The 25,481-nt window shown below is 38.2% G+C and overlaps 1 protein-coding gene and 1 long non-coding RNA gene across 2 annotated transcripts in view; both read left to right on the top strand.

Moving 5' to 3' along the window:
- The window catches only part of Tomosyn (syntaxin-binding protein tomosyn), a 446,939-nt gene that overhangs the window by 34,020 nt on the left and 387,438 nt on the right, over window positions 1-25,481 (top strand). The gene's annotated exons all lie outside the window — the stretch shown is intronic.
- Window positions 1,255-24,358, top strand: LOC141436104 (uncharacterized). Its single transcript, XR_012452264.1, has 3 exons — window positions 1,255-1,349; window positions 4,953-5,001; window positions 24,262-24,358. It is a non-coding gene; the product is annotated as an uncharacterized lncRNA (long non-coding RNA).

Raw genomic sequence — 25,481 nt, 5'->3', positions numbered from 1 at the left:
GTACGGATCCGTAACACGGCATACCATAAATTAATATAAAACCGTTAATTATAACAGAACTGGCACGACAATTTGAATTTACAGCGATCGGTGATTGGACAATGGCAGTTGCGGGTTTGTGGTGCCAAATTATGGAAACATCAATGTTATATTGGTGAATTCATATTTAAAACTATCCTATAAATGCGGCTTCGCTTGCGTGAACCCTACTGGTTGTTGAATTAATGTGTCTAATGTAATGTGATTTTACTAATTTCCCGTGGAAATTATAAATCGACACACAGACAAACGTCATAAATACACACAGACAAACTTTCAGGTCAGTAGTAGATCTAACTAAGTAGTCTAGAGCTGGATTTAGTTACAGTTCAATAGACGGGACACATTGCTATGCAATTTTTGAGCTGGTCATGATTTTGAATGGGACCCGACTGTTGAACTTTATGTTAGTTGACAGAGTCTAGTCTAGACTACTACACACATACATGCATAAAATCACGCCTCTTTCCCAACGGGGTAGGCAGAGACTACATCCTTCCACTTGCTACGATTGTGGCATACAACTCTCGCTTCCTCTACATTCATCAATCTTTTCATGCATGCACGTCGGTTTAGAGTACTCCCGACCCGACCTTTCTTCAGAACGTCCCCGATTTGATTTGATTAGACTACTCTACTTGTTTATTTCCTTTTCAGTTTTTTTTACAGGTTTTTATTCCGTATGAGTATCATAAAAGCAATTACTCGGTCGACTCTACATTATGTTAATACATTAGACCAACCATGCCTTGACATTACGGCTGGGGAAGTTATTTTCATAATGTATGTATTATTTATAAGCTTTATTTACACATGTCGTTTATTGTAATGAAGCCATGGTTGCCTAGTGGTTTTACCTGTATTCTTAAGCAAAGGATCGCGGGTTCACAACCCGTTCGCGCATGAACAAAGTAGTTAATCGGTGAGCAAAGTAATTGGTTTTCTTTTGGTTCCGTACAAACCGCGTCAACTAGCGTAAGCCTTTAGGTTTTTAGTTCATTGACTTCATTAAAAAAAATAGAACATTGGTAGTTATTATATTTAATTAAGTTTTGATCATAGTTATCGCAAATGCGCTCGTTAATTATAACGAAAGTTGGTGCTAATTTAATTTGGTTTATTTTAATTGGAAGCTTTTAACGAATTAGCTGATAAGTTAGCTCGATACCGTTCGTCGTGGTATGAATTTAGTTATTCCGTGTCTACCGACAGGGGTTTATCGTCGTACAATTTATTAAACACGCTTATTAATTGCCAAAATGTTATTGTGTGCCGAGAAATAATCGGAAACGGACGCTGTTTTTCTAACGGTGAGAATTTTAGGGAATACCGGGTGTGGCCTGTAATATGAGCAAATAATTAAAGCATAGATCATAGGTACTTGTCGAACTGAACAGCATTAGTTCCGCGACTTTTAAAAATAATTAGGTTTTTAATTTTTATTACACTTTTAAGTTTATTCGAAGAAGCAATGTAAAGCAAAATGCTTAATGTTTGTAGCGTGACAAGCAACGTCAGTTGTGTTCTAGGATGGCGTACATTGATAGCAGTGCAGTAGGTATTTAATTTGTATGAAAAAAGGAAAATTCAAAGACTCCATTATTTTTAAAAGTCGCTGAACTAATGTTGTTCAGATTGACGAGGACGATCTATGTTTTAATTTTTTGCTCGTATTACAGGCCACATCCGGTATAAATGTAAAGAACTAGCTACACTCACGTTCTCTTCGTATCCCTATATTTAATTTTGTTGTAAAGTGGTTTAGTATAAAATATCGAAACCTTGCTGTTTACGGGATTTTTTTGTAACGAAATTTCATACACAGTGTTATTTTTTATTTCCGTTAACTAGGCAACATGCAACAGGTTAAATGAAGTTAATTTCTCCAAAACGCTAGTAGCCTAACTCTTGCTGTTTTAAAGGTATTTAACTATGTGCGCTAAACCAGTGTAAGGTAGGGACTATTAGGGATTTCAAAAATGTCAAAAATTAGAACATTTAGGGGCTGTTTCACCATCCGTTGATTAGTGTTAACTGACGGTTAAATGTGATGCCGTCTCCGTCTATGCGAAACAAAACAAATAGAGACGGCGTCACATTTAACCGTCAGTTAACACTAATCAACGGATGGTGAAACAGCCCCTAAATGTTCTTAATTTTTGACATTTTTGAAATCCCTAATAGTCCCTATACATCGTCTAGTTAAGTTCGAGGTAGTATCAAAAATACACGCTATATAACTTAAATGGTTTTAATTTAAATATTTAGAAAGTTAAAAATAATAATTAAAAGCGTGACTTTATCTGTTTGGGAGTTATGACGCCACAAACAGCGACACAGACAGCGGTTAAACTTATATCACCCCACTTTTTGTGGTGCGGGTTAAAAACCAGTATTACCTATATCAAAAAACACCATATTTTGTACTTACAGGGTGAGTCCTAAGTTGTGAACAGAAATATTTTTCTTATTCTGTATATCTTATGTAGATCAAAATACGTCTTGTACGTAAGAATATGCAAACATCTGTAAATGTTTTTGAGTGCTATAATTTACAAAACTTGCCATGTAGCATGCATATGGTGGCCATGAGATTGATCATTTTTAGGGTTCCGGAGCCAAAATGGCAAAAACGGAACCCTTATAGTTTTGCCATGTCTGTCTGCCTGTCTGCCTGTCCGTCCGCGGCTTTGCTCAGGGACTATCAATGCTAGAAAGATGTAATTTTGCACGGATATAGATGTAAACTATGCCGACAAAATAGTACAATTAAAAATGCAAAAAAAAAAATTTTTTAGTGTACCTCCCATAGACGTAAAGTCGGGGTGTTTTTTTCTCTCATCCAACCCTATAGTGTGGGGTATCGTTGGATAGGTATTTTAAAACCATTAGAGGTTTGCTTTTCGATTCAGTGATTTGTTTGCGAAATATTCAACTTTAAAGTGCAAATTTTCATTAAAATCGAGCGTCCCCCCCCCTTAAAATCTAAACCGGTGGGTGGAAAAATTTGGAAAAATTCAGGATGGTAGTAAGTATATTAAACTTTCAAGGAAAACTATAACGGCTAAGTTTTCTTGAGAATTATTAGTAGTTTATGAGTAAATAGCAGCCTAAGGTATAAAATATACCTAAACTTAGAAGATTTCCGTAATGGCTACGGAACCCTATTGTGGGCGCTCTTGGCCGGTTTTTTACTAATCAAAATTAATTAATCAAAGTTTAATTGTTTGCATTAAGACTGAATTTCTCTTAAAAGGCACTAGAAACTATAGTTTTGTTCAGCACTTATGAGTCACTCTGTAGGAACGGCTGACTGGGTCGGCAAACGAATAGCGACCATCACTGCACCGCGATCGATAGCCGCAATGCACGCGGTCCGGCGGTTTACCGGACCGTCTGCCGTAACGGCTAATAGCTCAAACGGTAATTGGTATCTTACGAGTTACGATGTCCAGCGAACTACGTAAATAATTGGAAAACATGGTAACAACCTGCGCGAAGATAACGACATATCTTACGAAGAAATGTCATGAGTTAATATCCATATTTTGGGAAAGTAAAGGAGATTGACCTCGGGAGTATGGGAGCTGGATTAAGTGTTGCTTATATACAGACTTTACGCACCTTAGGGTAACACTAGACTGTATACTAAAGCGCTTTAAGATTCAGGAGCAATTAAAAAAATATTATTGATGATAATTAAATCATTTATTTGTTACATAACAGGAGAGCACTAATCGTTGTCATTGTCAACGATAATAATGAAAAAAAATATTTTTTTTTAGTAGAAAGTAACGCAAGGAATCTTGTCAATCTCATTTATTTATTTATTTGTCAATGAAAAATTACAGCATTACAGATGATACCTATGCGCTGTAATCAAAACATGAAAAATTTCAATTAAATATCAAATAGTCACAATGAAATAAAAAACTTATTTAGGCGTTTTTATGTTCTTTTCCCTAAAGCCACGAAACACCTCCGGTCAGAAGTCGGAGTGCAGGAACATCTGCTGGTGCTTAGCCGGCACCTGGAGTCTAATAAAAGCAAAAAAAATGTTAGCCCTGCTTTGCCCGCCCCAAGCTGCCTCGCGGAGTGCTCAAAGACCTCGAAGTTCGAAGACTCGTACTTGGCTGTTTTTTCCCAGCAAAAGTGGCAATAGACAAAGCTATTTCATTGTAACTTTGTTGTTATTTACTAGAAACTACATTTAATTAATCATTTCTTTGGTGCTGAACATTACTCTCGACGTGAAAAGTAATTTGTCTGCGCTTCTTGACCGATTATCTTTAGAACTAAATTTGAAAACGTTGCTTCACGGACTTTAATATTTAGCTCAAGTTCTTGGCTTGGAGTTTTTACGTTTGTATGAATATTTCTATAGACATCTAGAATGCAATAAGACTTTTTTTAAAGGTTAATTCAACACATCGTTCAGCGGCATCATTTACAAAGATTTGACGTATTTTTATTTAGAAATAAGGTTCTTAAAATTAGATAGCTACTTAAAGTTAATGACTAACGACTAGGTCTCATTTTATTGTAAACCAGGCGCTACATTTGGCTGGTAAATCTTTTTGTCAAAAAGGGTCCTTGGGTTTTATTTAGTCCCTAAATAACCCAACTAAATTTTAGGGGGTTAGGGTGCGGGTGTTGCAACCAAGTTAGCCTAGAAAACAATTTTGAACGGGCAAGTGAACTTGTCTCTATTGAACGGGATTTCTAAGGTAAAATTATCTTACCACTTTATTGACAAACACTAGATTAAAACAATATCTCCATTATAGAACTTCTGCTAACTTGTCTCCGGGCACCCCGGTCCTATCTGGCAACGATCCGGATGAAGTAAATGGATTAGCAATGATATAATTCTCTTTGACGGACCTAATTTAGAATCTTTGTTGTTGTTACAGGTAAGAACCGAGAGATGGCGTTCACAGAAGATTTACGGATAACTTAACCGTAAGTTAATAAATGTGTTTTTGTTAAAATTGTAAATTACATTTTTAATACGTTTTTGCTGACTAGTTTTTCATGACCGTACGTGCATTGTCCTAAGTAATCTACATCATTAAATAATCATCATCATCAGCCGGAAGGCGTCCACTGTTAAACAAAGGCTTATGGTTTCAAGATTGGTTTTTTGGAATCTTTTTGTATTTTTTATTTTAATTCCAAATTTTTACTTTTACGGTCATCCCGTAAAACCTAAATTGAAAATACAAACTGAAATAAAGATGCACAGAAAAAACAGAAAAATAAGACCATCACTGGGAATCGAACCCAGGTCCTCGGTAATCGTACCGCGTGCTATACCGCTACGACCCGCTACCGGTACGACACGAATTTCCCTATGCACCTCATATCTCAGCTTGTTTGTTTCTTACTTAGTCACTTAAGCAGTGACGCTAGCGACATCTATGCCGTAGCCCTCATCGAGAAAACTTTTTTCGCTTATGGTTTCGCCGGAAGACCAGCGCTGACTCCATCCGAGAAGTCAGTATTTATGCGGAGGCGGGACCATTTCGGGCACAAAACGTAGTTTTACTTGGTATCTCACCCTTCCTTTTTGTATTTTTGATATAAATTTTTGTGTCTCGAATATATTTCTTCATTTCATTTAATTTTTGCAAAGGCCCCCTTCCTTAGAACGCCACAATAAACGAGAACTCGCCACTAGCGTCCACCGATTGCCCGCAACTCTCGTGAAGTCGCCAGTCAATCTAGTGGGAGGCACACACTGGTCGAAGACTCTAGTCTCAACAAACATAAAAACTACAAGTTAACTAAAAGCTTAAATAAAATACAAAAAGTTGTACGCTCGGTGGAGGCGGGGCAAAGTTCAGTAGCGAAATTGCAGCCGAAAGTAGGTCGCCGAAACAATAAATTGTGCCAATCCCTGGCAATGTGTTTACAAACAACGATCAGTCATAATATGCTCAGCAAGCTCATTGGAGAATTGGCGATCGACAGGACAGTCAATTTGATTCCTGTGCGGGACCTTAGGTTTGTTAATTAGGTAGAGAGATCCGACCTGACAAATCTAAATAAGGGGAAATAATTGGTTGCCATCAGTTAGCACAGTTTACCGGTACCTATCTAAATCCAAGAATTGCATAAAGTGACTACCATTTTCAGTAAATTTTGTTTAAGTACTTAATTTTTTTAGAATGATTTTTCTTGTATATCTTAGGTACATCATGCTATTACAAGCTTATTCCCCGTGAGATGCCACATAAATAAAACGTGCTATACAATTCCAAAATAAATCTAATCTCGCCGTATAAAAATTGGCCTAAAATTCCACATCCGTCGTAAAGATAAACCCATAATAACGTCCTCGGAGATAACTTTTATAGACAGAATTCCTTCTGTCACCCTCTAACTCCGTGGATCGGCCATGCGTGCAAAAGGGAAGGTGCGCTTGTAAAATGTTTTGACTATAAACCTTGCGGGTTAGTTGGCTGTAAACATTGATGGCGAAGTGTATAGGGCTTCTGGACGTGTCTTTTAACCCTCAATAGAGAAAAATATGGTATATCATGGTCTTGGGTTCGAACCCGAGCTCACACCTCTTTCTATGCGCGAAATTTCACTTGAAATTTACCACGAGCTTTTTGGTGAAGCAGAAATTGAATCCAATCACTGAAAGTGGGTCAAGTGTTTAATTGCAAGATTGCATATAAATAAAACGTACCTACTAAATTCTGTATTTATTTAATAATTCGATTAATTGTTTTGCTATTTGGTTTGGTTAGTTATAAAGAATTTTGTTTGAATTTAAATTAGGTTGTTTTGTAACAATTGTGTGGTTCAATTTAGATTTACCTATCTGCGAGGACTATTTTTAAATTTGAATTGTTTTAATTTGTGTTAGGAAACTAGTTCTTATTTTTAGTAAATTTTAGACTCAAACTTATTATATTTTTTATTTATCTAATTTTTACTCTTCATGTGACAATGACTTGTCTATTATAGAATTTCTTTTTCTTTCTGTACGCGTGCGAGGCCGCGCGTAAACACAGTCTTTTATAAATTACGAACGAGTTTTACATTCTAACTAAACGATCGTGTACTTTGCGCGACGATCACTGGAATAAGACAGCTAATGGTTAGTAGAGTACTTGGCCCACTCGCCTTGGCTTGTTAAAGCATCCCATAAAAGACCTTTCTTACGGAATGGGCGATCAGCCCCCCCCCCACCCCCCGCCTTTACGCGTGCTGAAGTTATATGCCTTGTCTTTGTACCTACATAGAACGTAACGTAATATTTCTGTTGCGAGAGATTTTGCATTTACGGTTAACTTTTATGCATTTATGGTTTACATTCTCATTGCTAAAGTATGAGTGACCCTTTTTGATTGAAACTTTTTTTGCTGACTGTACTTGCATTGCTATCCTAACTACATACAAAGGCGGATCCAGCTTTATACCCAGGGGGGCTCACATGGTCAAATTATAGTCATGACTAAATCAATTCTCCTCCTTTGTCGCAGGACTACAAAAAAATATGAGTTTAGAAAAATATCTATTGTTGTCTTAGACCCAACATGGTCATAGGTCAGGGGGTCATGACCCCTCCCCCCCACTGGATCCACGCATGACTAGTTACATATTCATAACTAATTTCCAGTCAACCCTTTCACTATAAGTAGGTGAGAAAACAACTTAACTGCGTACGAACATTACATACTGAATGAATAACTCAGAAAATTCCTGGGAGTTACCTACCGTTTAAAGGAATTGATAAATCTCTTTCAGTATTTATTAATCGGCCACAAGTGGGGGACACGATTTAGGGGGGGAGGTGATGGGAGGTGTGGGGAGCATCGGATCTGGGACATTGACATTGATAGTCGGCGTCGGCATGCTTTATGTTTACTACGGCTTGCAAGACATGCGGCTTATTTATTTGAAGCACGAAGTTATTAAGTAAAGTAGGGCTGTAGTGTCAAATATGAGAACAGTATGTTGATTTAAATGGGTCCCACTTAAAAACAGCGTTGCGGTTTGCCGTGACATTATGCTGAGTGGGGCCCACTTTATACTATTCGATGTTATTTTTTTATTCTTTCCTTCTTATGTATTTTTATGTCGAAAATACAAACTGAGACATGGATGCAAAGAAAAACCAGATAAAGAGACCAGCGCTGGGAATCGAAACCAGGTCCTCAGCAATCCGTGCTGCGTGCTATAACCCTTACACCACTGCAGCAGCCAGCAGTCCAGCAGTGGTGTAGGCGTTATAGCACGCAGCACAGATTGCTGAGGACCTGGGTTCGATTCCCAGTGCTGGTCTCTTTTTATTTTCGATATGGTTTCACGGGATACCCGTAAAAGTAACAAATTTGGGGTTGAAATAAAAAATACAAAAATACTCCAAAAAAACAATCGTATTACATACTCTCTCTCTCTCTCTTTCTCTCTCTCTCAATAATAATTGCCCATATGGAATGAGAAGGCAACGCAAACGCGTTCGCATTTTGTGTCAAATGTCTATCCTTCACATTAAGCTTTATTATAACAAGCCGAGCATTTTTGTGCGTATTTCGAGTAGTTAGATTAGTTCCCCAAACTTGCTTGTGACGCGTAGCAAAATTCATTTCGCATTTTTTCCCTCTAGCATTTGTTTTCGTACACGTATTTCACCATTCGCATGGGCCGACAGACGCTACTTTCCCTAATGGGAACCTGTGACACTAGACACCATTTTTCTAATCGAGCTACCCACCGCAACTCGCGCGACCATTTGCGCACCATCCAAGTAAGACTTTATCATCATCATCGGCCGGAAGACGTCCACTGCTGAACAAAGGCCTCTCCCTTCGAACGCCACAGTCAATGACAACTCGCCATCGCACTTGCACTGTTTGCCCGCAATGAGGGCTATCGCGTATGAAATCGCCACTAGAGGCGCTAGTGTAGCGTGAGATCTCCGAAATGTCAAATCTCATAGTTTTTGGGTGAGCTACGCGGGTTTATGTACCTATATAATTAGAATAATTTTGTGAATATTTTGCAATATCTGAAATGAATTATGGCAAATATGCGTTCCGGAGCAATGAATGTCTGTGTTTTGAGACAGTTTTGTCTTTCGGAAACCTTTGTCCTCCCTTTTTTCCGTACAAAACGGGGACTATGCAACACTGTGGCATGCTCTATGCTAAGGTGTATTAAATATGATTTTAATCTAAACTTTGTTTTCACGCCCGTAATAACAGATTTTGAAAGCCATACTTAAAAACCTCACGCAACAGTGCGCCATCTAGTGAGACAAAAAACGATAGCCCTCATTCTCACGATGTCGTCAGTCCACCTAGTGGGGGGCCTGCCAACGCTTTGTCTTCCGGTTCATGGTCGCCACTCGGGAACTTTTCTCACCCAACGGTTATCTGCTAAGGCTTTATAGAAGGACATAATTTTGGTCGTGGCGTGTTTAGGTACTTGAGGCGTCTTGTCTCGAGAGTAGTCTTGTCTTTTAAGCGTCTATGTGTATGGAAATAACCGCCTTGGAGTCCCAATAAATCATGCAAATATCCCCCCCATCTGCCGCCATATTGCCGCCATGGCGTCGTCCGAGAATGTCATTCTGTGCGGTGATGTCACCCCGGCTGCGGTGATGTCATGGGTTTGACGACAGATTGGAAACTAGACAAGTTAGAGATATTTTAATGGAGTCCATTGTAGGTTTTAATTGTTTTATATCACATCTCGGCTTATATGACGTTTCACTGCAGCACACAGGCTTACTCTCAGAATGAGGGCCCGGTGAGGATTGGGAACTTCACACACCGTTGAATTACTTCGCAGACTTGTGCAGGTTGTCTTACAATGTTTTCCTTCACCGCAAAACTCGTAGTTTTCAAATGTGAATTTTGACATAAACGAAAAACTCAGAGGTGCTAGGCTCCATTTAAAACCCACGATCCTCTGCTTGAGAGGCAAACTTCTAGGCTACCACAGCTTAAATACGGCCTTTTAAAATAGTATTTGACCCATATTAAAGCGACTGAAGATGAGAAGAAGAGATCCCAAGACTTTTGAAGTGTGTACTCGTAGGTATAACAAATTAATCATACAGTAGTGAAACCAGGGAAACGTTTACAGTACAGGTTGAGAGACTACCTCACAGTCACAGCCTGCTGGTCAGATATCGTTATTTACCTGTCTGTACCTACTTGTAGCGTAATACTTTTGTATGGTTTTGGCCCTTCGGGCCGATGCAAGCTCAACATAACCTAAACCTACCTACGTTTCTGCTGTATCTATACAAATTGAGAAAAAACGATATAGTGAAAATAAGCTTATGTAAAAAAGCATATTGGGAAGAGAAGCGAATGGTAATTTTGCTTCTAGGAAATAACGATTTCGGGAAAATGATCTCTAACCGGTGAAACAAGGTGAAAATGTTCATTAGTACAGGTTGAAAGACTACACACCATAGCCTCATCGGTGACGTTTCAAACGCAATCGTTAAGGCGCTAATCCGCGTGGCGTCCGCATCGATCGCTGATAGCGTGACCCGATTCCGCGGGGACTCGTCCAATCTGCCCAATCAGCGCTCAAAAATGGGTAAAGGTCGTTAGCCCTTTTAATGGCCGTTTGAAAGGCCCCTTAATGTGATAGTCCCGTAGCTGGTTAAGCTGAGGACTGGGGGGTTAATACGAAATTCTAAAATCGAAGTCCTTATCATTTTGTCCGTCTCACTCTCGTATTAAATAATATTAGCTAATTTATTGAATCAGGCGTTACTTTGCGGAGGTCCATATCAATGAAATTTAACATCTGGTAGCATGGTGTACGGTTGTGTTGCTCTGAAGATGAGCTTTGGTTGATTTCGAAACGCGTCAGTTTAGTGTGGTGGTGGTGATAGATGGGTTTGTGTGATTTGTGTGTAACTTAGCTATCATAAAGTCGCGAGTGAGAAAATAAATTATATTAAGCAATACAGATAACAAACTTTGTCACTTCAAAGTCCAATATCTCAAAAACGGCTTAACCGATTTTGATAAAACATGTCTAAGAACCATCGCTAGAAAACCTGCTTTCAATTAAAAAAAAAACCGCATTCTAATCGGTTCACCCGTTTAAGAGCTACGGTGCCACAGACAGACAGACACACACAAACGCAGACAGACATACAGACACACAGACACACATTTGCGTCGGGGGTTAAAAACAAGTTCACAGAGAAAAAAATCCCTAAAAAATCCTTAATAAGGGGAAAAAACCTTATTATCCTAACTCAACTAACCACGTATCAAACAGTAGATGTTTTAGTTGTAAAATTTAACAGCATATATAAAAATATTTTATAGCACTAACTTTAATTACATAAAACGTCAGGTTTTTTATTTGCCATTCTGTTTTCCAGCAAAATTACCCCTTGCCGGGCGTTGACAGGTACAGGTCGCCACGTCGCCAGCACGTGAAACTGCAATTTTTCTTCACTTTTATACCAAAGCATATTAATTTTAAAAGCGCGGCCATTTTGTAGAGCACTTCTGTATGCAGTTCAAATTCGTTGTTTTTAAGCACGGATAATGTTTCATATAATATACTAACACCTTTAAATTGTGAAATAGAAATTCTACTAATTTCGTTGGCGTTTGGCAGACTTGGCAGTGTAGATTGCAATGACATTATTATATGCATAGATAGCTGGATATCTGGAAAACCATTTAAACTTATTTTTATCTCGATATTCTCACGGAATCAGGTTAAAGTCTCAAAATCCCAGCCGCTGGGTTTAAAGTCATGAAATTATGAAATGTAACAGTTGTTTTTAGTACAATATCTACACTACAACGTCAATGAAAACCACAGTACCTATAATTTTTAGGAACTCCTCATAAGATTTTTTATTTGTTACATCTTCTCTCTTGCATTCTTTCTTTGTCACTTGTTGTAGTGATTTTAAGAACAGAGTATATTTCTGAATAATATTTAAGTACTAGAATAATCTTTTGTTATTTTCGCAAAATGATTGAGCTAGTGGCTATTAAATCGTTGAATGAACCGACGGCGTGCTTGAATGTATACCTATATGGCATTGTTTAGCACTAAACACGACGACTAGGTAATTAAAGTTTATGCTAAACGCTCTATAGCGTGTGAAGGCACCGGCTGTTGTAAATATTGGGACGGTTCACGTGATCTAAAATCAATTACTTGATACTTCGCGACAGCAAATTCTGACTAACTCAGGGACTTTCTACATCCCCTTGTTATATAGTAATTTTATTATTAACTCAGGGACTTTATACATCCCCTTGCTATATTTAAGGCTGTATATTGTTAAGCTTATGGATTTTAAACTTGTATATTTTTAGTTTAATTTCTAGTCACAGGCTCGCGACGTCGAAGTTCCCAAGACGATCCCATAGAGCTTATGTGAACGGAAGCAATACCATGCCCTCGGTACCGCTATGCTTTCAGAGCATGACATGAGTTCGTGTGAGCTAACTTTGGGGGCGGCAGACGTGAGCTTGCCTTCGGAATCCAAAAGCTTAATGGTTACTTGACCTGAAATGCAAATTTCAGAATTAAATTATTATTATTATTTTTTTAATTTATGACGGTGGAAGCAGTCTACACTTCCACTGAACGTAGATAATAGTTAGTGATTAGTTTTGTAACTAAGGGACCCCATACATCCCTGTATTATTATTATTTTGTATTTTTTTTATTTAATTGTTACTGTAGTTTTTAAGTATTTTATTTGTAATTATTTTATGTTGAAAAAATGACTTTCTGCCAAGTTTCTTGCGGCGCATTCTTCTAGGCAATGATGGTCTTTCCGAAAGCGCTGGTAGTTTAAAAAATGACGTGTAAAAGTGCCCATTGCGGCCTATTTACTGAATAAATGATTTGAATTTGACAGAAATATTTCGTCGCTACTTCGAATAAATCAAGTATCTCAAATTAAAATATACCCTTGAAATAATGTTCATTTAGTTCACCATGAAGAAGTTCCCAATCTGCACCGGATCCACACGTGGAAACTGTGACTTCAGCAGCTCAGCAAAGAGACGTACCTACTTACGCCGGAATGATCACGAATAACGAACCAGCAATGATGTTGCGTTGATGCTTAGCGTTATTTTCTCGAAACAGTTTCTTGTGAAGTAACGGAGTAACAGTTTCATGCCGAAACGAAAACAGTTTCATTAGACATACACTTCGATTTGAGAAACGATACCATAGACTATCACATACATGCGTTGACTTGAGAAAAAATTTTCACGAGAATAAATAACAGATGCTTATCTTAACGTTTAATAATATAAAAACTGTTTCTTGAACCAAACTCTTTCTTGAAGCAAACTGTTCAAATATTCTAAAGAACTACACTTAATAACGAAGCTTCCGTTTCCTTTAAAACGAAACCAAGCCGTAGCAAAAAAAACTGTTTTATTAAGTAACGTTTTCGAAACTGTTACTTGTCAAAAATAAACTGTTACGTTACGTTTAAAAAAGTATGTATCGACCCAGCTTTAGATTCTTAATGCTGGCTTCATGTAATGCTAATCGGGTTTATTAAAATGACAATATTTTTTACGTATGTGCCATGAGTTATTTTACTTGGCTAAATTATGAAACGCGGCAAGTTGTTGAACATTCCCATTGTGTGCCTGCCTGTACATAATTAGTCCAAGTGAAAATTAAATTCAGCCCTAAAATTTAGTATGATGTTTTTCGACCACTGCTTGAACACATTTTGATTAATCAATTAGCATAATGCCGCGTCTAATATTTTAATCAAGCCGTAAAACTTCCTGGCAGTTTGACGGCGCAGGTGCAAACAATGGTGTTGCCAGCTGAACCGCAAACAAGTTATTTTTACTACTGGCAACGCTTAGCGGCTTAAGGAATACCTAAAAAGTAGGAAGTGAATAAAAAGCATCCATTTTTTAAGGGCTTTGCACCAGAAAAGGAAAAGGGAACTGTAATAGGTCACTTCTTTGTCTACCTAAGACCATTAACATGTGAAGATATATTGAAATTAAAAATGTAGATAAATGTATGTTTTTTTTTGTAAATTGTAGATTACATAGTGGATCTGTTTAAAAAATATATACCTCAACGTTTACTTAGCTTTCTAGAGGTGTATTACTATCTCATACAGAAGAGATGTATGAGGAAGTATCAGTTGGTGAAGGTTTGAATCAAAATATACGTGAGCTGCAACGACGTAGCTAACCTTCAGGTGAGGTCGCACGCAGTAACAAGGCAATTGGTTTTAGTTCACTTTCAATAGGCACTCGTTTCATTTGCTAATTCTTCTTAATTCTCTAAATTTCTCTTCCCCTTTTCTAGTTAACTTTAAGAGATCCCGTTGTTGCGTGTAACGGAACACAAACCCTTCTGCGGGCACTTAATACCGCCGTAAACAGCCGGCGACGCCTTTCCCGCCATTTCCTGTTTATTGTTCGGCTTACGCGGCCGCCAGCCCGCCATTCAGCCGGTGTTGCCAGCACACAAAAAGTTAATACGTTTCGTTTCACTCTCGTTATTAAACGAAAATTTGTTAGTGCTGCAATGCGTTATTTTTACTTATAAAAGTTTATTATGCAAAATGAAATCAAGCCCAAGCCTCGGTGCAAAGTTTATGCAATAAAAAAGTTTGGCTGTTTCACGGAGTTTTCTTTTTTTGACTTCTTTTGCATCAACCTTTTTTTGTTGGTTGAGTTTTATTGCGTACGTATTGGAGATTGGAGTCATTCAAAGTAGCTATAGATCATTAAGTAAAAACCTAACTTAATCACAAAGGGAAACCGGTAATTTAAGCAGACACACATGAAATATTTCTGCTTCAGAAAATGAAATCTTATTATTATATTTTACTGGACTATGGAAATCCCAAATTATGTTAACCAAAACATTCATATCTGACAAAACATATCAAGTGTTTTTAAAACTCGATAGTATACAATTAAAAAATATTATCACAAAAGCCGTGGTGGCCGATTGGTTTGACCTATGGCCTCTCAAGCAGAGGATCGTGGGTTCAAACCCCGGCTCGCACCTCTGAGTTTTTAGAAATTCATGTGCGGAATTACATTTGAAATTTACCACGAGCTTTACGGTGAAGGAAAACATCGTGAGGAAACCTGCACAAACCTGCGAAGCAATTCAATGGTGTGTGAAGTTCCCAATCCGCACTGGGCCCGCGTGGGAACTACTGCCAAGCCCTCTCATTCTGAGGGGAGGCCTGTGCCCTGCAGTGGGACGTATATAGGCTGGGATGATGAGATGATCACAAATGTATTTAATCACAATTTTAAACAATTTTGTGTAAGTGTTCACTACTTACACAACATAGATATTTCTAGTAAACTGATTTCCATGGCTGAAAGCTGAATAACCCCATTGTCAATGCGCCAAACGAAATTAAAAACTTATTTATCACCACGACACACTCGATTGACCCCGTCAAAGACAGGAGGCCTATTTCGTACCCGTTCGATATGTGTCGTGTGTCGTGTAGCGAATCACGCGCGATACATCTCCGCGGGGGTGCCACAGACAAATACGATTTGTGCGTGCTCTAGTGTTGTCTGTGGGAGCTAATGGAGAGGGTGCGTAAGCTCTGATGATTAAAGTGGACACTACTCGTAATATTTGGCTTTGAAGACTTCAAGATTGACTTAGCACTTGGCACACGTATTTTAGAAAACAATTGGAGTGTATTTTGCTGTGATTAAGCCTCCGAAACACTGCGTTTCAACCAGAGATGTGTGAGGAATGTGTTTTTCCATTTCCACCAGAGCATTGCTGTGCGGGGATAGGTAAATGCGTTTCTATTGGAGCATGAATTATCCAGATTATTCCAGATGTACATTCCGGATCGACAAATACTCGGTTCTACATTAACCATACCCGTCTTGACGACCCAAAACAGATGTAAATGGCGAAAAATGACGAGGAGAGCCGAAGAGACCGAAACAAAACAAACATCGGACAAACGTTCAATGGTAAAACGTGTTCTATAAAGTTGTATTCTATAATATATAATGGGGATTGTCCATGTGTAGTGTGAATTTTATTGATGTCCTTCCTTGCCCAAAATACCGCCATACTTGAATTAGATAGTGCGATATGGCAACCCGACTCGGTATTGCCACTCGGGGAGACAACCCACATAACTTATGCCGCTGTTGCGTATTGCGCGATATCGCCTGCACGAACAGGCCCCGGGATATTCGCTTTCGTATTGTGATTTGACGCGTCCTTGAGGTTTGAGAATCCGAGGAAACATGAAATAGAGGGTTAGCTAGAATTTGGAATCTTTCTTAGTTTAAACAATACCTCCAATACATTACTGACCAGGTTAGCTGGAAGATAATTTTTATCTTTATAGATAAGTGTGATGACTATTCGAATAATCATCAAACTTTTAACTTTTTGTACAATAAAGAGTATAAACAAACTTACCTAGGTAGGAATACTAAATTTCAAGTCAATTAGCACTGGAACTTTTTTCAAGTTAATTACAAAGTCATAGTTATAACAATAAGCATTAAATTAATAAACTATCTATCCTAATCTTAAAATAAAACCTAAAACTAAAACAAATTACTTAAAGCGTATCCCTTGAAAGTCAAATTAGTTGAATTTGACTTTCAAGATTTGGTACTTAACTACCTACAACAATAAAGATAACAATTTAGATAAAAATCAGTAAAGATTTCAAAGTTAATCGCATTAAAATTGATAACTTTCACATTAGAAGTCGCTCTGTAAGCTCTACAGTTATTAAAACATAAATCATTCAACAAACGACGCAAAAATATAAAGTACCAAACCCAGTTATTAAATAGGTAGGTACTAAATAAGATATATTCCAAAAATACACGCTTCGTAGGTAAAATGCAATTTCCTTAACGACTGTACCTTCCGTTGGTGGCTGCGGTTTTTGAATTTATTTACGTTATAATTTACCTGTTATTATAATGTAGACAGGGAACCTAGGTGTGTGTGGTTTTCTAATAATAGAGTTATAAAGCCATGTGTCAAACTTGTTATGAACGAAACTGTGTAAGACTTTCAACTTATATTTACTGGCCTTTACCCAGTGTTTCCATACAAATTGAGATTGTAACGCGAACGCGATCGAGACGTATTTTGTACCTAAAACTTACACTAAGGGCACTGGTGTGAATCATTACGAGTACATTCAGCTGTGAACTTGAATTTCCAGAATTCAGCTGAACTCCCATGGACATCGACAAGAAATAATTTTGATTTTCATTTAAATACGTTACGTTGAATGAAGAAAACTCGTGTAAAATTTCATGTTTTTAGACAACATTAATATTTGTGGGAATTTACATGCGTGTGTTATGATCCCGTGAGAATATCGGTATGAAAAGTAACCTGCGTGTTCTAATATCAAGCTTCATATTCCATTCTCTCCAAACTCGTCCAGCCATTTTACTCACTCACAAATATTCGCCTTTTAAATTTCAATAGGATCATTTAGTGATACTCCTACAATACTCACGCGTTTGTCGCAAATCGAGAAAGGGACAAACGCTCTTAAACCCACAATTCTCTCCTTCCGCCGCGATGAATAGATAACCTCCTTTTCCTGTCGTTTATCTCATTTGACCCAATTCCAAATCTCATTATTCATTTATATAATAACCCCCCTTATTCCAGGGGGTGGTTTAACGCGTGATGATCCCGCTTCTGAAACGTGTATGATGCTATTATGTTCCCTTGTGATAATGAGGTTGCGTAAAAGGTGCATTAGCTACCACCGCGTAACACACTTTTTGGCGGTATACGGGAAACTGCCGTGAAGTGATGCAATCTATGGTTATGATATGGATATTATTATGTTGCTCTAAAGTCTTGTTTGTTTGAGGTATATGAGACCTGGAATATACGCTGATCTCATTTTCCTTGCTTAGTTAATAATTGTGTTATGGTTTGGGTGTACTTGGTGCCTATTACAAACGGTGACAAATAATTTTATCGTGACTGCAAAATAGGACGAAACGTATGATACGTGTGTTTTTTGACAGAATCTCAAAGGGATTAATCTCGATATACTGAGAAGGAAAATCAGTTTTGTTCTTCAATCAATGAAGATTGCCTTCAGTTTTTAAGACTTGGAATGTTTGTTAGTTTATGGCCACCTTCTACTGCGACGACCATTTCCATGGAAGTGTATCAACTGAACTTCTGAATTTTGAACTATTCATAGTGCAGACTATGAAAATTATTAAGATTTCAAATGTAGATTGGATGACAATGCAAACACGATCAATAAAAATACAATCGGAATAAAATTAGGTACGGAACTTACTCTGAATCATTTTAAACATGACGTTAGTTTTAATTCATCAAAACATATTGTGCAAAATAGACCGTTTAATTGTCCCTAAACGAACAACATTGAAATAAAGAGCAGAAATAAATGAAAACTAAAAGAGTGCAACAAAAAGCAGCTTATTTTCCACAGCACAAAGGAAGTTATGAAAACAAGAACAAAAGCCAATCGTACTGCGAGATAGAGAAGGCGAGGCGCCACTATCCGCGGACTTTACTGTGTAATTATTGAACATATTACTCGTAATTAGTTATGATATAAAAAAGATACCGATATACAAATACCGTTTATGACAAAACTAGCCGACCACAGCGACGCCGTGGTCGGTTATCTCCATATTAATCGCATAGTAATCCAGGGTACCTAGTATAAAATCTCTGTAGTAGGGTTACTTTTGACGAAAAATCTGATGTACTGAACTGAACGAAAAATGAAAGCGATTGAGAAAAGTACTTGTACATCCCATCATATCTCAATGTATATACGTCCCACTGCAGGACACAGGTATCGTCTCATAATTTTCTTCGCAGTATATCCAGGAAACTCTCATTCTGAGGAGGTCTATGACTTGGGATTTGGTCGAGATGATGATTTGTTGTTGCTGCTTCTGTTGAATAAGCAAAATAAATTGTAGTTATCTCAGATAGCGTGTAAAACGCTAGCCTTAAGCGGGAACCATTGTCCAAGTGCAATGCCATAATGACAATATTCTGCGGTAGGTCTGATGTGTAATATAATATGGTAGATGACACCTTAAAATAATAATTCCACGACGCTACTTTACTAATAAAACTTTATTTCAGCACTTAAAACCAGATTATGTATCAACTAACTCTTATTTGATAGATTAATTATCAATTAATTGTTACGGTGCTTTCTACTTTAATAAATATGTACCGTTCTATAAGTATCCTAATCGGACAACATTTAATGTCACACATTGGTGACTGTACTTCAAAATACAGATATAAATGTAACTATTTAAAAGACGAGCAGTAGCTTAAAATATTTCTTTTTGTTATTGACATGAAAGATGGGAACCTGTATCAGTTTATTAGTCTTTTGGGTCTGAAACTAAAACCGCGTATGATACGCAGAGGTCCGAATCCTAAGATAGCCGACTGTGTGTGACCCTTCCAGTCGCTTTGTTCTGCAAATCAAATCGTCGGCCGCAAATAGGAGGCCTAGATTACATTTATCCCTCATCCCACGGGAGAGTTGTGATCGTAACGTTTTTTATTGTGCCTGCTTTTCTCTTTTTTCTGGAGCCTTTAAACGAATGATTGTGACATAGATTTTGAGTATCTGCTACGATTGGAAAGTTTAAGTCTCCCGAAGCTGTATTGTATAACGCACGGATGCTCCCGATCACTTTCAGCGTCTTTTTCTTCCCTCATTCTACACCGTTTGACGGGACGAGTGTGAGAGTAATTGCGATTCCGAGCGACAATATAGCCTCTGGTAATAGTTTGAATGAAATTGCTAAAAAGTGACTAAGTAATTCTCCAGGACCCTGATTCTTAGAGTTATATCGAATCAAAGACACTGATGTATTTACGGTTGTTTAAGTAAGAACTGAATTTAAAATAGAGGTTAGTTCAATTAAGTCGACATATCGAACATCGAACTTCGCGATGTGCTCCTCGATGCAAGGGATGGACAAATGGAAAACAAGGACAAGAATCACGACAGTAGGGGAAATGAGAAATACGCAAAAGGTTTATTAAAATGGCTTGTTTTCGCAAGCATTGTCTGACCATGTAGCTATACAGTTTTTGCTTCTATGGAACGACCAGCCATCCTAAGAGTAAAGACCCAATTTATCTTCCTTTCATACTTGTGCATGTTTTAGTCAAAGTGGCTTGATTTTCGCGGGCAATTTAACCCGCTCGAGCCATTTAACACTTTATTCTTTTATCGGTAATGTAACGTTTTTTGCCCTTCGCTTGTATTGCGGTTAGACAGTTACCGTATTAGGGTATGTCGGTTAAGTTGTTGGTTCAAAATATGGCGCAGACCACCTTTAGGGTTTGCTTCTAAAAAAGCAGATTTGAGTCGTGCCGAATCCGACCAATAACGTTAGTTGAAAAAAAAATGACCAATGACCTCGGAAGATGACCTCTGACCTCTTTCTTTGGAATTTATATTTGCAAAATTACATTTGATATTTGCCATAAGCTTTACGATTCTTGCTGTTTTCCAGATGCCAATTAATTGTGGAATCATGTATGGTGTGTGGTATGTGTTTTTTTTAATGTGGTGGTTTGTATGCAATCCCGCCCGCACACAGTGGCGCCACGGATTCAACCATTAGACTTACTCAGAGCGGAAATAGTGAACTGAGGACCCAATTATAGCCCTCCAGAGATTATTTATTGTTTGCCTCTTTGCCAACGCGTTTTTGCTGCGAAAACGGCATCGTTTATTAAATAAAGTTTTAAATTTGGCAGATGAGACAAGTTTGTAACGTGTAAAGTTTTGTCTTATACACCGTGTACTCTATCTCTTTAGTAGTGAATGCTTCTACTTCCTTCAGATCAAAAGCTACTGATCTTCAATTGAACTGAATGAACTTAAAGAACGAACGAATTAATCTGAACGATTGAGCAAGATTGGTGCGATCCCTTCCGTATTTGAGCAAGCAGAACTAATTCTATTGAACCTTGCACCACTGACACCGCAGTAATAAAATCCGCTTTAAACATTACTACCCTACCCCTATTTACTAACGAAATGTACCTTTTAAAAAAATAAGAAAAAGTGGCTAAAACAGATACATAATAAATTCGATTCGATAGACGAATTCGATGAAATTTAGATGATTTTGTATTGAAGTTCACTAATACTATTTGCTTGTAATTTGTTATGCAATGGGCCCAGCTGGGCTACTAAGAAAATCGAAAATCGAAGTTCGTATCGTACCGTCGCGCTGACGCTTATATTATTTAATACGAGAGTGAGAGGGACGGTACGATACGAACTTCGATTTTCGAGTTTCGTGTAGCCTTGTAGATCGGAAAGTTACGGCATCTTTTTGCAATGAGGACGTTGTTTTGTTATCGATATGGCGGCTGCAAATGAAAACGTGGGAGAAATAAGAAGTTTAGTGTTTGATTGTGCTTCACTTAGATACTTATATAGAAAAAACGGCACGGCAACGGATGTAATTGGCTAATTGGCACGAAGACTGTTCTAAACCGGGCTCACAGCTTCTTTTTCACCCCGGATAAAAATTCTTGCGCGAGTGAACCGGTAAAGATAATAAATATTTTGCTTGTAAAATAGGTCAACAATGTAATAGCTAGACCCCTTATTGCGAGGCTATAGTGCAGAATGTCCATATTATAAGATAAATTCCAATATCGCAGCCGGTGTATCATGTAGTCGCAGAGGCAATAACGGTGGCAGTACTAGCTCACGGCCTAACGGTTGTACTAGTTTTGGCACTAGGTCCAGCTTAGTCATTGTTGAATTAATATAATGCCTTATGTTACCAAAGAATTACAAACAATCCTGAATCCTAGACGCGGGAATATGATGGGTCATTTGATACGACACGACGACTTCTTCAAAACAATTTTGGAAGGAAAGATCGAGGGGAAGAGAGGAAGAGGTCGACCTAGGCGCAGCTACATCGATCAGATAAAGGAGAAAGCTGGCGTCGCGTCGTATCAAGAGGTCAAGAGGATGGCTCAAAGGAGGGATGTGTGGAAGATACTCCACCGACAAGAGTATACCTACCTAACTCTTAAGTTGAAGAAGAGACCAAAGAATAACCGTAGCCTGGAGTTCTTTTGCTTAATATTTTTATACTGAATCTACATTTCACTTTAAAACGAATATAATAACTCATAATAATAGATTTTGAAAAAGTTCAACGCTGCGTATCACTCAGGGCACAATATGTAGGGCCTCTTTTAAATTTTACATACCAGTTCGACCCCGGCGAGTAAGTTAGGTCGTTTCCCCAAACCCGTTCATCCCGCGTAGCAAACTTTCCATTCGTATTTTTCCCCACTCGAATTTGTTTTCGTTCGCGTTTTTCCCCATTCTTAATTTGCACCAGACGTATTTAATCGTTACATGATTTTTCCATTTGCATATTTTCCCACTATATTTACTTATCAATAGTTTATTTTCTTGACGGGATTTTTAACCATTCGCATGCTTTACGACTTTTTTTCTCAATGGGCAACCCATTACGCCTTATGCCAACGGAACCCCGCTTCGCGGGGCTACGATTTCTGAACAGTTTGCCCTTCGGGCATCTGAAGATACCTAACTAACCTAATCTACCTCTCCGTTTGTGTGGTAAAATATGCGAATGGTTAAAAACCCCTCCAAGAAAATAAATTATTGATAAATAAATACAATGGGAAAATATGCGAATGGAAAAATCATGTATGGAATGAATATGTCTGGTGTAAATTAAGAATGGGACGAAAATAAATAAAATCGAGTGGGGAAAAATGCGAATGGAAAGTTTGCTACGCGGAATGAACGAGTTTGGGGAAACGATCTAAATACTCACCCTGGCGCGGCCGCGACCTTCGCCAGAGAAGCCATGTGCAAGTCTAGTGCTAGGGGCATAGTTATAGGTAGGTACCTAAGTTCCGCGTTTGTACCTAGGTCATGCAGTCCTCACGAAGTCATTGCCAATGCCACGTCGGAAGTAAATTATGCCTGTAGCGATACCGCAATAGAAAAAACTTTCTTTATTAAGTACATATCATCTTCTTCTCCTTGCGGTGCCTCTCCACTACTGGAGGTTGGCTGTCAGCTCCGCATATCTCTCCTTATCTCTCGCCAGAGAAAACAGTTCTTCCACACTGGCGATACCAGTCCACTCTCTGATGTTTCGGAGCCACAATTTCTTTCTTCGTCCGACGCGTCTTTTCCCCTTAATTTTACCCATCGTTATTGTCTGGAGTAAATGATAACGCTCATGCCTTAATACAATTCCTAGATAGGTTACCTTTCTTCTCTTGATGATCAACATAAGTTCTCGGGATTTTTTGACTCACCGGAGTACCTCGTTATTCGTGACTCTATGGACCCAGCTTATGTGTAACATACGACGGTAAAACCACATTCCCAGTACACCCACATCCCATTTCCAGTGCATATCATAAAGAGCGAGAAATATGCTATTTATTCTTTAAGTTAACGGATGGGCATCAGTCATAAAGTTTCAGTGGACTAAGTAACTTTGTTTTTCCAAAACCATTTTAGCGTACCTGAACAAATGAGGAAGGTGCTGACTCCTTCGTATAAAATTGCCACCCTGTAAACTGATCGCGTGGAATAATAACAATCATACGTTCCACCAACGAGATGAACGGATGACCTGGTTAAAGTCGCGGGTTCACGGTGAATGCAGGCCGCTGCTAACCGAAGCGACTGGAGGTCTATGGGGGAGGCCTATGTCCAACAAGGGACGTCCTACGGCTGAGATGATGATGATGATTTTGTTTTTATTCGACTGGATGGCAAACGAACAAGTGGGTCTCCTGATGATAAGAGTTCACCACCGCCCATAAACACCTGCGACACCAGGGGTATTGCAGATGCGTTGCCAACCTAGAGGCCTAAGATGGGATACCTCAAGTGCCAGTAATTTCACCGGCTATCTTACTCTCCACGCCGTAACACAACAGTGCAAGCACTGCTGCTTCACGGCAGGATTAGCGAGCAAGATAGTGGTAGCAATCCGGGCGGACCTTGCACAAGGTTCTACCACATGCGATACGTTTTACACGTAGCAATTTAAACAGTGGCGCAAATCACCCCTTTTGTGCCTTGGTTAGTACTAGTAGGTACTTGTGCTAATTATTTTTACAAACGACTATGAAAACGAAATCAATTTTACCTTCTTGTTACAGGTAAGCCGGAGGAAAAGCCATTAATCATCTTGCCATGACGAGTCATTTAGGTAAGTCAACAGTCAAACGAACCACAGATTAATTACGTTCTCGAAGGAAAAAGGGCCGCAAGTAGGTACACTCTAACAAACGACAGTGCAAACGATTTGTCTGTGGCTATTGAACGATAAAAAAATATAAATGACTGACGCTCTTCGCATTCAGCCAACGGAGTGAGTTCATTTGTTTTGGAAATGTGAATAAACTTTTTGTTTTTGTTAAAAAGATAGATTGGTATTATGTTTACTTGAAGGAAACCAGTATTGTAGGGATAAAAACGATTCACTGGTAAGTGGTGAATAATGAAGTGTAAAAGAAGACAAATAGAACATAGATAAATATTCAAAAACATAAACATACATAGGATCAAAAGTGGCTAAGGTGTTTAATATTATAAAATAAACAATGTTTAACATTTAGTTTTCAAGTTTAGTGTTGATGACGCAGATTGTGTGTATAATGGTATGCGACAAAAGAAATTAAGTTATTGTCATTGTAGAAAAGAAAACCGATTTGATTTAAAATTACACACACACACACTGAAAAATAGCGTGGGGTGCTTTGTACCTTAGGTATTTTAATTACAGTAATTGTATCGACATTATATTTTAACAGCTCATATCGAGAATTCCATGTTTTTCTTCACAATAACATGTATATTTTTTTTATTATACCATTCTCATTATTGAGAATACTTTTTTAAATTTTAGTTCGGTCTACCTCTGAAGCGTGTTTTTTAGTTTTTAACTCAGCCAAAAAGCTCCTTTTTAAATTTTACCCAAAAAAGTAACAGTAAAAAATATTCCGCGTTCTACAAATAGCGTTTTAATTCTGACAGTATCGATACAAGTCTTTTTGAATACACGTGAATCACAGCACCTGTAAATAAACGATTTTCCCCGTGAACTCGCTGAAAGCTAGTGCGGCCTGAGCCGATTACGACGGAAATAAAAATAAAAATGTATGGCCCACGGGTGAACACCACCGGAATTATGAAAGGGGGTAAAATTGTATTTTCTCCCCCTCTAAGCCTTCCATTCCATACGCATCGGGCGCTTTCCGTGAACGAATGAATTTGTAATGTTTGGTGTTTTTCTAGGAATTTCATTCAACGCGGCTTCGTATCTCATAGGATTTATGAGCAGAATGTGCCGATATATTTTCGTTTTTTTTCGCTCCCA

Source organism: Choristoneura fumiferana, chromosome 16, assembly GCF_025370935.1.
Source record: "Choristoneura fumiferana chromosome 16, NRCan_CFum_1, whole genome shotgun sequence".
NCBI lineage: Eukaryota > Metazoa > Arthropoda > Insecta > Lepidoptera > Tortricidae > Choristoneura > Choristoneura fumiferana.
The sequence above is the reverse complement of the archived record's forward strand: the minus strand, read 5'-3'. Positions and strand labels throughout refer to the sequence as shown.